This window comes from Orycteropus afer, unplaced genomic scaffold (assembly GCF_000298275.1).
Source record: "Orycteropus afer afer isolate SDZICR_OR568_19922 unplaced genomic scaffold, OryAfe1.0 scaffold00623, whole genome shotgun sequence".
Taxonomy (NCBI): domain Eukaryota; kingdom Metazoa; phylum Chordata; class Mammalia; order Tubulidentata; family Orycteropodidae; genus Orycteropus; species Orycteropus afer.
In genome coordinates this window covers 818,049-828,620 of record NW_006922210.1, presented here as the reverse complement: position 1 = coordinate 828,620, position 10,572 = coordinate 818,049, and positions in this window count along the sequence as shown.

Here is a 10,572-nt window from a genome sequence, read left to right as displayed (position 1 = left end):
GTAGATTTAGAATAATTTCTAATTTTTCATTTATTTTGTCATTTTGTTCTTGTATTTTCTTCCAAAATTCTTCTAAGATTTTTTCTGTGTTTTCTTTGGTCTGTCTCTCAGTCCTTTGAAGATACCTAAATATAATTCTTTTGAATTCCTTATCAGAGAGTTCCAATGCTTGTTCTTCCTTAGGATGTCTTTTGGGTCTGTAATCTGTTCCCTTGTTTCTCCCACTCTATCTTGCTTCTTTGTGTGGACTGTGATGGTTTGTTGTCTCTGAGCATCATGATATTGTATTAAGATCTCTGTAATTGTTTGTGAAGAGCAGCCAAGGGTGATTCAGGCTCTTTTGGTGGTTTTTTAATCATTGCCCCATTGGTGGAGAAGGAGGTGCTGGCTCTTCCTCAGTAAGTGAAATTGCAGGAGGTGTGGGTGTACTTGTATCTTATGGGGACTTTTGCTGTCTCCCACTCAGTTAGGCAAAAATTACAATCAAATAACATTAAAAAAGATTAAAAGCACATGGAGAAAAAATACACTCTGAAATCACACAGGAACAGTAACTCAAAAAAGGAAAAAGCAGAGAAAAGAAGAAGAAAACAGGTAATTATGCAATGCCTGGGGATAGGTCACTGAGAGATAAAAGGTAGATAAGGAGGATAATGAAGAAAGAAAACAAACTAACAAACAGGAAAAAAAAAAAGCAACAAGGAATGAGGTTAAGCATGAGAGAAGAAAAAAAAAGAAGGTGTAAACTAGAACATTTTCAGTTGTGTAGTGCAGGTCCGGAGAGTTCTTGGGATTACTGGAAAGCAGAACATCTTCTTAAGCCCTTGGAATCTGGTAGAGAGCTGTCTTTTTAGGTTGTCTCTAGCTGCTGGTTATGTGTTGATTTGTTTTGTCTTTTTTATGGTTTAATATTTTGAAAAGGTGAAGCTGATGTGTTTTATTTTATTATTGATTCAGGTGTGTTGGGTTGCTCTGCTGTTTTTTTTTTTTTTTGTGATGGTGGAATCACTGTGTGTAGTGTGGGTATATGTTTCTGTTTTTCATAAAGAGGGTTTAGAGTTCAAAGTGGGAGATTTTATGGTAATTGGCTGAATATGGTTTCTTCTGTTGAATGAGTGAAGTTATTGGTGGAGAAGGTGGGAGCAGAAGAAGGAAAGCTTGGTGTTGCTAGGGTTGGTTTCTAGGGCTTTGAGCAGGCTCTTATTGATGACATATTTATTTGCAAGACCTTGGCTCAACCTCAGGAAAGATTCCTATTGTTAGAGGATTGCAAATTTCCACCAATTTCAGGCACTCAAAGACCCTGCCTCTGTGGCCCCACGGTACCAAAACATGGCTCCAAGGCAAAATTCACAGGACCGCACTCAGCTGCAGTTTCTTTGCTCTCCATGCCCCATCTGCCTATGGTGATGATGCAATCCTGCCAGACCACTATTGGTTGGCTCTGGAGTTTGTCTGTGATGCCATCCACATGCAGAGCCAAAGATGCATGCAATTTCAGCTGTGTTGAAGTTGGGGGAGTACCTGCTAGTGACCTGTGGTACCGGTATCTGTGGCAAAGAAAAGCATGGTGTCTCCCATTCTGACCCAAGCCCTCTCTGTGATCCGTTGGGAGGAGAGGGAGCTAGCCCTTCTGGCACAACAGTGAGATCTCTGCCTCAGTCTCAGCAGTGGTGCCTGTGCCCGCCTGCACCCAGACGACCCAAATTACTGACAAAATCAGCTTCTGGAGGCAGGTCTCTGCCTCTGCCTGCTGAAATACTGTAGTGATCGCTGGTATGCTGCTATAAGGTGACTTCCTTCTTGGCTTGGGGATCTCAGGCAGCCACCCACATCTGGCAGACAGTGACTGCCCCTGTAAAGTTTCCAATGATCTCTCTCAGTTTCCCATCCATCCTCTGCCAGTAGCTCTTTCCTAAATAATCTCCCTGTGCCTTTCCTCTAAGTCTGCTCTTCTGTGTTTTGTGCACTCTGATTCAGTGAGCTGTTCAGAGCACCAAAGTTCCTAATTCAAACTGTCGTACCTAGTTTTCAGAGTCCTTAGATGCCAGAGGGAAAAAGCGTGCTGCTCACTGGCAAGATTCCATTTTGAATCTCTTGATTCCTTGTTTTTCTTTTTCATTTTTCCTTTCATTATTCTCCTACTCTACCTCTTTGTTCTTATTCCCCCTCCTCTGATAGTGTGGGTTTTTTCTTTTTCTTTTTTTGTATGCCTTTTTTTTTTTTTTTGCTTTTTTTTTTTTTTTTTTTTGGATTTATAAAGCATTTCTTTAAATATTTTCTCTTATTTATTGCCTTTCCTCTTTTTTTTTTTTTTTTGCTTCTTTTTTTACTTTCTTCTCTTCTTGCTAATTGTTCCTATGTGTTTATGCAGTGTGTTTTTTGTCCCCTTGCTTTTACTTTTTTGCTGGCGTTTTGATTTTTTTTTTTTTTGTCTGAGTGGGAGACAGCAACCATGCCTGTACTAGGCAACCACACCCATACCTCCTGCAGCTCCAGTTGCTGAGTGAGAACTACCACTTCCTTCTGCACCAACTGGCCAAGGATACATGACACCAATAAGAGCTTGACTCATCCTTAACTGCTCTTCACAAGCAGTTAACATAGATCTGTGCAGCCAATCTCATTCTCTATCACATCCACCAGGAGACAAGTGGTGAGTGCATAAGGGCTGCCAACTAGTGAATATAGGATCACAGCACCCTGATTACTCAAATACATTAAAAAAAAAAAAAATCTTGGCAAATCACTCCAACATACAATCATCAATTATATATAAATACAACAAAGTCACAGTGTCTTGGACACAACAGACCATCAAGTCCACATAAAGGAGCAAGATTAAGCTGTAGAAAAAAAGGAGCAGGATACAAATCTAGAACACATCCCTGAGGAAGTAGCAGCATTGGAACTCTCTGATAAAGAATTCAAAAGAATTATACTTAGGTACCTTCAACAGATTGAGAGACAGATCAATGAAAACATTGAAAAAATTAAGGTAAACACAGACAAAACTGTAAAACAATTTGGAAAGAAAATACAAGAACAAAATAACAAAATAAATGATTAATACTAAATTTTCAGAAACAGATAATACATCGAAAAGGCAAAGGATTATAATCAAATCAATGGAAGACAGAATTAATGAAATTGAAGACAAATACCTGAATACTTCTTTGAAAGGGGTCAATCAGAAAAAAAGATAAAAACAAAATGCAGAAAGCCTAAGGTTCATGTGGGATACCATAAAAGGAATAAGCTACATGTACTTGGAATCCAAAACAAGAAGAGAAAAACAAAACCACTGAGAAAATTTTCCAAGATTTGTTGGAAGAGAACTTCCCTGATATGATGAAAGATGAGAATATATCCATTCAGGAAGTCCAACAAACTCCAAGCAGGATAGAACCCAAAGAAAATCACCAAGACATATCATCATCAAACTCACAAAAAGAAAAGACAAAGAAAGAATCTTGAAAGGAGCATGGGAAAAATGAATAGTTACCTACAAAGGGCAGCCAATAAGACTAAACTCTGATTTCTCAGAAGAAACTATACAGGTAAGAAGACAATGGAATGGTATATATGAAACCCTGAAAGAGAAAAATTTCCAACCAAGAATTATATACCTGGCAAAATTGCCCCTCAAATATGATGGTGAAATTAGGAGATTTCCAGATAAGCAGAAATTAAAGGAATTTGTTAAAACCAGACCAACTTTACAAGAGATACTAATGGGAGTCCTTTGGACAGAGAACTGATAATAAAAATCAATAACTGACCATTAATACACAAGATGACATAACCTAGAAACTAACACAGCTATGGAAGCATCAAAAATAAAATAAGCTAACAAGATTGTAAACAGGGAACCAGAGACATCAATTGTCAAATGAGGACAACTATAAGCCAAAAAGAGGGGGAAATAGCATAGTTATAGATCTCCTAAATGGTGAGGAAGTCAAGAGAGTTGCAAGAAAAAATGGACTGTTCTAAACTCGGGAAGAAAATGATAAATCACAGGGTAACCTCAAAGAAAAATTATAAACCTTCACATCACAATAAAAAAGAGGACAAGTGCAAATATTTAGCAAATACTAAAACAACAACAATGAAGGAAATGATAACATGATTTATAAACAAAATGAGTTCAGTACAGAAAATCATATGGAACAAAGAAACCAGCAATACCATGAAAAAGCACGTAACAAAATGACAGCAACCAATTCTTACTTGTTGATAATTATGCTGAATGTCAATAGAATAAATGCACCACTCAAGAGACAGAAAGTTGCAGACTGGATAAGAAAACACAACCCATCAATATGCTGTCTACAAGACACACACCTTAGAGACAAAGACAAAAATAGATTAAAAATCAAAAGTTGGAAAAAGATATATCAAGCAAATGGCAACTGTAAGAGAGCAGGAGTGGCAATATTAATTTCTGATCAAATTGACTTTAAGACAAAAATCACCATAAGAGACAAGGAAAGACATTATATAATGATTAAAAGATCATTCAAACAAGAAGATATATCCATAATAAATATTTATGGTCTCAAGGAATGAGCCCCAAAATACATAAATCAGACTTTAACAGAATTGAAAAAACAAATAGATGACCCCACAGCCATAGTAGGAGACTTTAACACACTACTTTCAATCAAAGATAGAATAACTGGAAAGAAATTCAACACAGACACAGAAGACCTAAACAAGACAATCCACGAACTTGACCTTATAGACATCTACAGAGCAATTCACCTAACAGTAGCACAATATCCATTCTTTTCCAGTGCACATGGAACATTCTCCATGATAAGCCATATGTTAGGCCATAAAGCAAACCTTAACAAATTTAAAAACATTTAAATACTGCAAAACATCTTCTAAAATCAGAATGCTATAAAATTAGAAATCAACAGTGGGAAGACAAATGGAAAAAGAGCAAATACATGGACACTGAACAACATCCTCCTTAAGAACAACTGGGTAATAGAAGAAATAAAAAATGAAATTAAAAATTCCTTGAATCAGAGAATGAAAACAACATACCAAAAATCTTTGGGACACAGCAAAAGCAGTGATCAGAGACCAATTTATTTCAATAAATGCATACATCAAAAAAGAAGAAAGAGCCAAAATCAACACTTTAAATGAACATCTCCAACAATTAGAAAAAGAATAGCAAGAAAAACCTACAGTCACCAGAAGAAATGAAATAATAAAGATTTGAGTGAAAATAAATGAAACAAAACAGAAGGACAATAGAAACAGTCAATAAGACTAGAAGTTAGTTTTTTGAAAAGATTATTAAAATTGTCAAACCACTGGCAAATTTAACAAAAGAAAAGATGGAGAGAATACAAATAACACAAATAAGAAATGAAATGTGAAATGTTGTGACATCACAACAGAACCAACTGAAATAAAAAGGATATCAGAATACTATGAAGAATTGTACTCCAATAAATTCGAAAATCTAGAAGAAATGGACAGATTCCTAGAAACACACTACTTACCTAAACTAACACAGACTGAGGTGGAAAAGTTGAACAGATCCATAACAAAAGAAGAAATTGAACAGGTTATAAAAAAATTACCCACAAGAAAAATCCTGGCCCAGATGGTTTTACTGGAGAATTCTACCAAACATCAGAGAAGAACTGACACCAATCTTATTCAAACTGTTCTGAAGCATAGAAAAGGATGGAATGCTCCCAAATTCATTTTATGAAGCAAGCACAACCTTGATACCAAAACCAGGAAAAGACATCACTAAAAAGGAAAAATATAGACCAATATCTCTCATGAATATAGATGCAAAAATCTTCAACAGAATCCTAGACAATAGATTCCAACAATATATCAAAAAAATAATTCATTATGACCAAGTGGGGTTCGTATCAGGTAAGCGAGGATAGTTCAACATTAGAAAACCAATCAACATCATCCATCACATTAAAAAGAAAAAGAAAAAGTAAAGAACTATATGATCATATCAATATCAATTGATGCAGAAAAGGCATTTGATAAAATCCAACACCCATTCCTGATGAAAACTCTCAGCAAAATAGGATTGCTGTTGTTGTTATGTGCCGTCAAGTTGGACCTGACTCATAGGGACCCCTCCTTGGGTTTCCGAGGTAGAATCACTACAGAAGTAGATTGCCCAACCTTCCTTCCAAGGAGTGGCTGGTGGGTTTGAACCACCAGCCTTCTGGTTACCAATCAAATGCCTTAGGCACTACTCCACCAGACCTCCATAGGGGCAAATTTAGGACCACTAATATAGAGAAGATTGGGCAATCTACTTCCATAGAGATACTGCCTCAGAAAGCCAACGAGGGGTCACTATGAGTCAAATTGACTTGATGGCAGTGAGTTTTTGGTTTGTTTCATATATGGCATAAATAGGCTATCAAGCAAAAACCAAAATGCACAAACAGCAGAAGAGAAACTAGATGCATGGGCTGTCTAAAAATTACATTTTTATGTACTTCACATGACTTCTCCAAAAGACTCAAAGGAACCTACAGATTGGGAAAAAATATTTTTCAATGAAATATCTGACAAGGGACTTATCTCTAAAATTTATAGAAAACTCCAACACCTCAACAACAAAAGAGAAATTAAAAAATGAGCAGACATGAATAGACACCTCACCAAAGAAGATATTCAGGTGGCCAACAAACACATGAAGAAATGCTAATGATCATTAGTCATTAGAGCAATTTGCATTAGCCATACAAACCAAAACAGCAATGAAATATCATCTTGCCCAACACTAGTAGCAAAATTCAACAAGACAGGAAATAACAAATGCTGGTGAGGATATGGAGAGATTGGGACTCTGATACACTGCTGGTGGGACTGTCAAATGATACAACCATCATGGAAAGCAATATGGGGATTCCTTAAAAAGTTGGAATTAGAAATATCATTTGACCTAGCCATTCCATTACTAAGTATATATCTTAAAGAAGTGAAAGCCATGAAAAGAACAAATAGATGGACACACATGTTCATTGAGGCACTATTTACAATAGCAAAAAGATGGAAACAGCCTAGGAGTCCATCAACTGAGGAATGGATAACCAAACTATGGTACACACACACAATGGAATACTACACAACCCTAAAGAATAATGTAGAATCTGCAAAACACTGCATAACATTATGCTGAGTGAAATAAGTTAATCACAGACGGACAAATATTGTATTGTCCGTTACTGTAAAAAATCAAGGAAAGGTTTGTATATGGAAGGGATTTTTTTGTTTGTTTGCTACTGTGGGGGGGGGGGGAGGTGAGGAGAGGGAGCACTGTTACATACATAGAGACAAGTACTGATTTGGATGAAGAGAAGTACAATGTACCAAATGTGAGTGATCAACACAGTGGCTTTGAGGAAGAGGAAGACATAGAGAAGTGTATGGGAATTACAGGCAACAAAGATGAACTCTTTTGCATATACAGTACTGCTTTGTCAGTGAAGGCAAACATTGTTCTATGCATGGATAGATGGGTGGACAGGCTGGACTATTAGGTATATCTATGCAGAGGGGAGTGTGCTCATGACCATGTATAGGGTTGGCAGACTGTTTCTACTAGTGTGTTTGTATGTTCTATAAGAATTTCCAGGTATGTAGTAGAACTAACAAGGGACAAATTTGTAGTTGCTTCTTGGCCATAGCCAGATACCCAGAGGGAGTCAGTAGTTGGAACTGTGGGCTCGGGACCACAGTTGCAGGGGACATCAAACTCAACTGACATAACATACTACACAAAAACATTCTTGCACATCCTGCTTTGGCAAGTAGCAACTGGGATCTTAGAAGCTTTCAAGTGGCCATCTAGATGCAATGATGGGTCTTTCCTCATCCAGAACAACGAAGAATGAAGAAAACCAAAGACACATGGAAATAATTGGTCGATGGAACTGGTACACCTCAGCCTATGTGACTATGAGATCAGAAGAATTAGTTGGTGCCTGGCTATCACTGTCAACCACTTGGAGGGAGATCTATGTAGGAGATCCTGGATAGGGTGGGAGAATGATGTGTAACAAAACTCAAAATCCTTAAAAAAAAAAGGGGGGGGGGACCATATTTGCTGCTCTGATAGAGCCTGATGGCACCACTGAGACTATGGCCTTCAGCTGCCCTTCAGGTCTGGAATTGAACCCACTCTTGTGGCTTCTAGCTAAATAGGGGACAGGCATATGAGCTGAACAGTTACATCAGGTGGATACACTCCTTGGAGAGATCAATCATGGGAGAATGGAAGGGCTGTGTATACACAGGGAGACAGTTCTCGGGGCAGGAGTGCACTGGAGGAAAGGACACAGGGAAGAAGTAGCTGTGAGGAGGAAGTGAGAGGGGAGCTGTTGCATTGTGTGAAATTGCAGTCAATGTCATGAGACAAAGTGTATGTGGGCTGCTCTGTGATGCTCTGTGAACTTTCACCTGTGAGGCCTGAGTCCTAATGGCCTCCAGGTAATTCTTTAACCAGAAGCCTTTAGTGCCAGGAATTCTAACACGTCCCATGCCTCAGGGCTTTTTTCTCCCCTCCGGATTCCAGCATGTATCAGAGATTTACCTGGTTCCTGTAAGTCTCCCATGCATCAGGGCTTTACATCCTCCCTAGATAATGATTCCCTAACCAGACTTTAAGGCCGGGGGATTCCAACACGACCCCCCATGTCTCAGAGCTCTGCCCTAAACCCCTTAGCAACAACCAATCATCTGTACCACTTTTGCCCTGGTGCTACTCCACCCTATATTTTTCCTATAAAAATGTAGTAGTAAGAGAGCACAGGGTCTTTTGCCCAAGCTGCTGCGTCGGTGTAAGCAGGGACCCTAGCTCGAGCTAGCAAATAAAATTTCCTTTTGCTTTTGCATTATCATGTCAGTGGTGGCTTCCTCGCACTGACACTCCTTTCCGAACATGGGCTCAACATTTGGTGCATTGGCCGGGAAGGAAAATTCGGAATGAGTGAAGCTGCCTGCGATAGAGGGAAGTTCAGGAGGCCGGCTGGGCCAGAATACGTCCTTTGCATAAGGATACTGGGCCATCAGGAAAGGCTGGACACCGGTGGATGCGTCGGAGGAGTTGGGGAAGGAGCCCTTCCCCAACTATCAGGCTAGCTGTGGGCGCTTTTTGGTAAGAGTAGCCCCCTTCAGGGGAAGGGCGGAGGCACCTCCAATCTGTGGAACTGGAATGAGATCTCTTCTGGGTGTCAGATATTTGTGTTGTCTGCTTTGGTGTCTCTTGTTGTGTGGCCACTTGTCTTTTATTTGTTCTGTGTTTTCTTAAAGGAGGTTGAAATGGGACAGGGACAGACTACCCCTCTGTCCCTCATGGTTGAACATGTTTCAGAGTTTAAAACCAGAGGATCTAATTTGTCTGTGATAATTAAGAAAAATAAACGAATAACTTTTTGCTCTTCAGAATGGCCCTCTCTTAAGGTAGGATGGCCTCCAGAAGGCTCATTGGATGGAAAAGTGATCACAGCCGTATTCGAACGAGTCCAAGTGCCAGGCCCCCATGGGCACCCGGACCAATTTCCTTACATTCTAGTGTGGCAATATATGGTGACTAACCCTCCCCCATGGCTAAAACCTTTTCTTCCGAATCTCTCTGTTAAGGTGTTAACATCCTCACTCGGGACTAGCAAAAAGGAGAAACCGAGATGACCTGAGTCCCGAGCAGCCATTCCACTGGTTTTGTCTGATTCTCAAACTTACCCCGATCTGATAGATCTAGAAAGTGGCGTATCTCCACCTTCCCATGCCCCTATGCCACCTTCCCACCCTCTCCAGGCTCCACAAGTATCAGGAGGAAGTGGAGCGAGCCCAGCCTCCGGTCTCCACCCACACCAGAGGGGCTCCCAGGAAGCTGAAACTCCATCGTCTACTGTCCAGGCGCTGCCCCTCAGAGTGATAGGCCCACCCCGTGAGGACGGAAGCAGAACCTGGCAGTACTGGCCGTTTTCAACATCAGACCTGTATAACTGGAAAGTGCAGAATGCCCCCTTTTCTGAAACCCACCAAAGCCTAATTAATTTGTTAGATTCTATATTGTTTACTCATAACCCCACTTGGGATGATTGTCAGCAGCTATTGCAGGTTTTGTTCACCACTGAAGAAAAAGAGAGAATCTTGATCGAGGCCAGGAAAAATGTGCCCAGAGACAATGGGCAGCCAACAACGCTTCAGAATTTAATTGACGCTGGGTTCCCGTTATCTTGTCCTGGTTGGAATTTTGAGCAACCAGAAGGTAAGGAGCATCTCCAAAAGTACCGCCAGATTCTAATGGCTGGTCTCTGAGCAGTGGCAAAGAAGCCGACTAATTTGGCCAAGGTAAACTCAGTCAGGCAGGGGCCGACAGAGAGCCCTGCAGCATATCTAGAGAGGTTGATGGAAGCGTTTAGACTGTATACCCCTACGGATCTGCAAGCCGATGAGAGTAGAGCAGCAGTGGTCCTATCTTTTGTAAACCAAGCAGCCCCTGATATCAGAAGAAAGCTTCAGAAGATAGATAGATTAGGTGAGCAGACCCTACAGGAC